We start from the raw sequence: 6,533 nt of genomic DNA, 5'->3' as shown, positions 1-6,533 counted from the left end.
CACAAGATAGCAGCATACATGTTGACTTCTGTTGGAGGGACTGGCTTCTGCAGTTAGGGAGTCTGAGAAGCCCTCTAAATAGTCTGCAGACTAGAGGCTCAAAGGTGCTGGTAATGTGACTAATTCTTCAGTCCAAGATCAAAAGCCTGAGAGCTAGGGTGTAGCAAGATTAATAAAACTCAGAGACATATATTGGGATTCAACCTTAAGGTAAGAAAAACGAAACAGCCAGACACTGGCTTTTACCTCTACCTTAGTCTGAAATGGTGATACTGCCTCCAGAAATCTCAGAATGAAGCTCTATGTCTGAAAACTGTCTCCTCCCTTATATTACTCTAGTGCTAGGATTAAAGGTGTGCACCACTACCACCCGGTTTCTATGGCAGACTAGTGTGGCTACTGGGATTAAACGCGTGTGTCACCACAGCCTGGTGTGTAAGCCTGACCGGTGGGACTGTTTTACTCTCTGATCTTCAGGCAAGCTTTATGTATTAAAATACAAATGAGCCGGGCGGTGGTGGCGCACGCCTTTAATCCCAGCACTCGGGAGGCAAAGGCAGGCGGATCTCTGTGAGTTCGAGACCAGCCTGGTCTACAGAGCTAGTTCCAGGACAGGCTCCAAAGCCACAGAGAAACCCTGTCTCGAAAAAACAAAAAAACAAAACAAAATACAAATGAAATATTACACTAGGGGACTTTAGTTCTGTCATCAAAGGACAGAAGTCCACCTATTCAACTGTCTTTGGAAAAAGCCCGTACACGTTAAAACAAAACAAAACAAAAAACACTTAACAGTTTTCAGGGTATTCTTTAATCCAGTCAGAATGATACCTTAAGCCCACCATAGTTATATTCAAAACAAACAGTTCCTACCTCAGTATTGCTAAAAAGAGCAATCAGCAAGAGTTTAGGGAAGAGCAACAGCTGCGGGTCATACCAGAGGTACCACCAAGGAATTTCAGGACAGGGTCAGTGAAAGTGGGACCTGGGGAAAAGCAATACCCTTCTAACTGCACACATGCTGCAAGCTGTAACCTCAGAAAAGTGACCAAAGGAATTCTGAATTTCAAGTTCCTGGCTGAACACTGGCAAATCTGTAAAGTCCCTCAGCAGTGAAAGCTGTTTGTCTTTAAGACACAAGGGTCTTGTAACAAAGGGCGTACACACTTCACAGATGGAGAGGGCTGACCACTAAACATGCAGACCTAAGAGTAACTTCTGGGAAAGGGAGTCTTAAAACATCAGACAACGGGTACTTGAATAATAACATCTAAGGCAGAACTAGGCTTCTGATTTAGCCCAGTCAGGTCACTACAAAGTAAAGTATCTGAGGGGTTTGTGTGTGTGTGAGAGAGAGGGAGGGAAGGAAAGAAGGAGGGAGGGAGGGAGAGAGAGAGAGAGATGACAGGAAGAAGGGTGGAAAACATTACATAAAATGTCCAGTTTTAATACAAAATTATAAAATAATTAAAATTGTGATCAGGGAGAAATTAGAAACCTTTGAGAGGTGTACCAGTTAAGTGATGAGCGATATTGTTCAAAACTAAAGGAAGCTGATTCAAAGGACTGAGGAAAGCTTAATAATTCCTCAACCATTAGGGATAGTAAATAATCTTTATTAAAACCCAAGGAAAATTTTAGGCTCAAAGCCAAATACTAGCAGCTTAATAGAAGGTTTGAGCTAGTAGAAGAATCAACAAACTTGAGGCTTTGCAACCTGAAGCACAGTTGAGGGAATAAAGGGCAAAATCTGTCACTATCTATACAATTCTAGATTTAAATGTAAGCAAGAAATGTAAAACAAAGAAAATAGCGGTAAATAGCTGTGGTTTTCAGGCAAATGCCTCTTATAAATATGACACCCACAGAACCTTATTCCTCATGTTTGCATACCCACCTGCCCCTAGTCTGCCCATAAAAATCTATTTCTCCTTCCCGGGGAGATCCACATATCCCCCGTGAGCCCTCCTTGTTACCTAGCCTCTCTGGGTCTGTGGATTGTAGCATGGTTGTCCTTTACTTATACAGCTAATACCCACTGATGAGTATATACCATGCTGTCTTTCTGAGTCTGGGTTACCTCATTCAAGATGATTTTTTTCTAGTTCCATCCATTTGCCAGCAAATTTCATGATGTCATTTCCAAAGTAATTGTGCATTGCACTCCCACTAGCAATGGAGGAGTGTTCCCCTTGCTCCACATCCTCTCCAGCATGAACGGTCACTTGTGTTTTTGATCTTAGCCATTCTGACGGGTTTAAGATGAAATCTCAGAGTCATTTTGATTTGCATTTCCCAGATGGCTAAGGATGTTGAACATTTCTTTAAGTGTTTCTCAACCATTTGAGATTTTCCTGTTGAGAATTCTCTGTTTAGATCTGTACCCTGTTTTTAAATTGGGTTATTTGGGTTTTTGCTTGTTTGTTTTTGTTTTGTATTTTGATGTCTAGTTTCTTGAGTTCTATATGTATTTTGAAATCAAGCCTCTGTCAGATGTAGGATTGACAGAGATCTTTTCCCATTCTGTAGTCTGCTATTTTGTCTTATTGATGGTATCCTTTGCCTTACAAAAACTTTTTAGTTTCATGAGGTCCCATTTATTAATTGTCAATCTTAGTACCCATGTTATTTGTGTTCCATTCAGGAAGTTGTCTCCTGTGCCAATGTGTTCAAAGTTATTTCTCTTTCTCATCTATCTGGTTCAATGTATCTGGATTTATGTTGAGGACTTTGATCTACTTGGACTTGAGATTGGTGCATGGGGATAGATATGGCTCTATTTGCATTCTTCTACATATTGACATCCAGTTAGACCAGCACCTCTTGTTGAAGATGCTATTTTCCATTGTATAATTTTGTCTTCTTTATCAAAAATCAGGTGTTCACAGGTGTGTAAATTTATGTCTGGGCTTTCAATTCAATTCCATTGATCCACCTGTCTGTTTTATGACAATACCATATAGTTCTGTTGTAGAGTTTGAGATCAGGCATGGTGATGCCTCCTGAAGTTCCTTTATTGTACAGGATTGTTTTGGTATCCAGGGTTTTTTTGTTTTTACATATAAAGTTGATTATTGTTCTTTCAAGGTCTGTAAAGAATTGTGTTGGGGCTTTAATGGGGATTGTGTTGAATCTGTAGATTACTTTTGGTAAGATGGCCATTTTTACTATGTTAATCCTACTAATCCATGAGTATGAGTGATCTTTCCATCTTCTAATATCTTCTCCAATTTCTTTCTTCACAGGTCTCTCACTTGCTTAGTTACATCAAGATATTTTGTATTATTTGTGTCTGTTGTGAATGAAGGGTATTGTTTTCCTGATTTCTTTTCAGCTCATTTATTGCTTATACATAGGAAAGCTGCTGATTTTTTGAGCTAATCTTATATTCAGTCACTTCATTAAAAGTATTCTTTAATCCATGGCGATCGGATAGGATGCAGGGGGTTATTTCAAATTTTCTTGTATCTGTTGAGATTTGTTATGTGACTGAGTATGTATGTGGTCAAATTTGGATAACATTCCATGAGGTGCTGAGAAGAAAGTGTATTATTTTGTTTTTGAGTGAAATGTTCTGTGGATATCTTAAGGTTCATTTGGGTCATAACATCTGTTTGCTCTAGTATTTCTCTGTTTAGTTTTTATGTGGACGATCTGTCCGTCGTTGAGAGTGGTGTAGTGAAGTCTCCCAATATTAATGTGTGAAGTTCAATGTATGTTTGCTTATCTAGATTTTTCCCCTTACAGAATTCCCTCAATTTTTGTTTTCCTTATTTCTTCTATTTCCATTTCCAGGCCTTGAACAGTTTTATTCATTTTTGTCAACTGTTTTTTCTCGTTTTTCTGACATTCTGTAAGAGATATATTGATTTCCTCCAATTTTTTAATTGCCATTTCCTTAATTTCTTTAAGGGATTTATTCATTTTCTCTTTAAGGACTTCTATCATCACCATAAAGTTGGTTTTAAGGTCGTTTTCTTGTGCTTCAGATGTGTTGGAATATTCAGGGTTTGCTATAGTGGGATGGCTGTGTTCTGGTAGTGATATATTGCCCTAGCTGTCCTTGTGTTTTTGTTTTGTTTCTTTTGATTTTTCAAGAAAGAGTTTCTCTCCTAGAACTTGCTCTGCATGCCAGGTTAGCCTCAAACTCACAAAGATCCACCTGCCTCTGCCTTCTGAGTGCTGGGATTAAAGGTGTGTGCTGTCACATACCCCCGAGACATCTGGATTTGGAGTAATTATAGGTCTGGGTTCCAATTTCTGGATTTGTCTTTGTTAGACAGGTGTTTTCTTCCTTGGTTTCTGTTTCTTCTCTGGTCTTCTTACTGCCATGGCCTGTAGTTGAATAGAGGGTTTTCCACATTGGGGGCTGGTTTTCTGATGGCCTGGTTGACCTCTGGTCCAGCAGGTGTTTGCTGCCCAAGTTTGGGGCTGGAGTTCTGGCTGTGTGTGTAGTCTCTGATATGGCCAGGGGTCTTCTGGTTTTCAGGATCCTGGCATGGCTTCTGGTGGGGTAGGAGGCTTCTGTCAGGCTTTCAGGGAGTTGGCCTGGCCTTTGGGGTTCAGGATGCTGGCCTGGTCTCTGATGGAAGAGGAAGCTTCTGGAAGAGATGTGTGTAGGCCTGGATAAGGTAATAAGGAGAGGAGGTCACTTGGGGTTAAACTGAGTGGCTGCAAGCAGGGCAGAGGGTGGGGCAATCTTACCTGGGGTTCAGAATGCTGGCCTGGCCTCTGGTGGAAGATGTGGCGTCTCCCGGTGGTGTGGGCCAGGATAAGGTGACTGAAGACGTCCTTTTAAATATTGTCATTCCTGGATTAAAAATTCTGCTTGATGCTTTTATCAAGTGAGAACTCTAGATTGAAGTATTTGGTAAATGATTTATTTCCACACTTCATGTACCAGACATATATACTGACTGGCACAACGGGCTTGGTGACTGTGGGCTGGTTACAGCAATGATAACTCACACTCCTGAATTTTCACAATTTTAATACTTTCTTTGAACAATCTTGGAAGATAAAGTGCATGGTCATCTCCATGCATGGGCAAGCCAAGTTCACACCATCTGTGGACACAGAAGTTGGGGATGCATTAGAAGCATCACTCCAGAGGCCCTTGTACTAATGTACTAACTCCAACAGTGCCTGCTTCAAACTCGCTGAAGAAATTACATTAGCCTCGTTCTGGCCTTTAGTGTAGAATGTTTCACCCATTTTTTTTTATAATAAAGTTTACAAAGGGAGTGAGTCATAGGCCTAAAGTCTTGGGTCTTTGGGTGTTTGGTCCATGGAGAAACCCTAGTGGTGCAGGAAACTGGAGAAAATCTGTAGGTTGTGTATGTATCTAAATCTACTTTTCTTCTTGGGCAAAGACCACTAACAGCTTTCATGAGATTCAAAGAACATTGTAGCTACTGAAAATAAAATTAAAACCCACAGATACAGAGAAAAAGCGTAGGCGTCTTTCTGATATGTAATGAAAATAAATGTTCACGAGCAGTTTTAAGCAGATACATTTGAGGGCTGGTTCATAAATCAATTTCTCTGCAAAGGAGATTTCAGCTCGGGGACTGAGAGTTAATATTGAATAAGCATAACTAAGTTGTAAGTATATTAAAATGTAGCTTTGCTCACTCTGGATCATTGCTAAAAAGAAGTTGTTTCCCAGATGTAAAAGCTGACGTTAACAGGGTAAAAAGCACACTTGATAACAGAAAGCCAATACTGTCTCACCTTGTGCTTAGATGGAGGTACAGCCAGGGACATTCTTGCGACTAAACTTCAGAGAGCAGACGTTTAAATTCTTTCTATGCATCTTCACCTATAAGTAGAGGTTGCACACCAGCTTAACGTCATTTTGAGTTTTGTCCATCTCTAAAATCCTGCATTACATATGGCTAGTTTGCTTCCCATGGATGCGTTCTACTCTTAGGCAAACCTGTCGCCATTACTATACAGTGGCTTTGCTCCCAGGGTTCAGAGTATGAAACTCCTGCTATGGTTGGCTCATTTCAGCGCAGGGCAGGCTTCTGATGGTCACAGGCCTAGCTTCTCCATCTTTCCTGCCTATTGGCACAAACTTGCAGCCTTTCTGTCTTTGCAGTTGCAATCTGCTTTGCAACATTCTGGAAACAGAAAACAGGAACTGGGATGTTCCTTCAGCCGCCATACCACTCCCATCCCATCAGCTAGTTTGCCCGAGAATTTCTCCGTGAAAAATGATTTGCTTATTAAGCATTGAAAATCAAAGAAAACCAGCCCACAAATCACAATCCCAAAGAACTTAGACAACAACAAGGGCACTAAGAGACATATATAAATCTAATCTACATGGGAAGTAGAAAAAGACAAGATCTCCTGAGTAAATTGAGAGCACGGGGACTTTGGGGGAGGTTTGAAAGGGAGGGGAGAGGCAGGGAGGGGAACAGAGAAAAATGTAGAGCTCAATAAAAACCAATAAAAGAAAATCATAGACGAAACTGATGGGATCTATTGGAGGCTTTCCTAGCTTCATTGAGAGTTCCACCTGCAGA

This window comes from Microtus oregoni, unplaced genomic scaffold (genome assembly GCF_018167655.1).
Source record: "Microtus oregoni isolate MIOR12 unplaced genomic scaffold, Mior012 000012F_ref0000307, whole genome shotgun sequence".
NCBI lineage: Eukaryota > Metazoa > Chordata > Mammalia > Rodentia > Cricetidae > Microtus > Microtus oregoni.
This window is presented reverse-complemented; position numbering follows the sequence as displayed.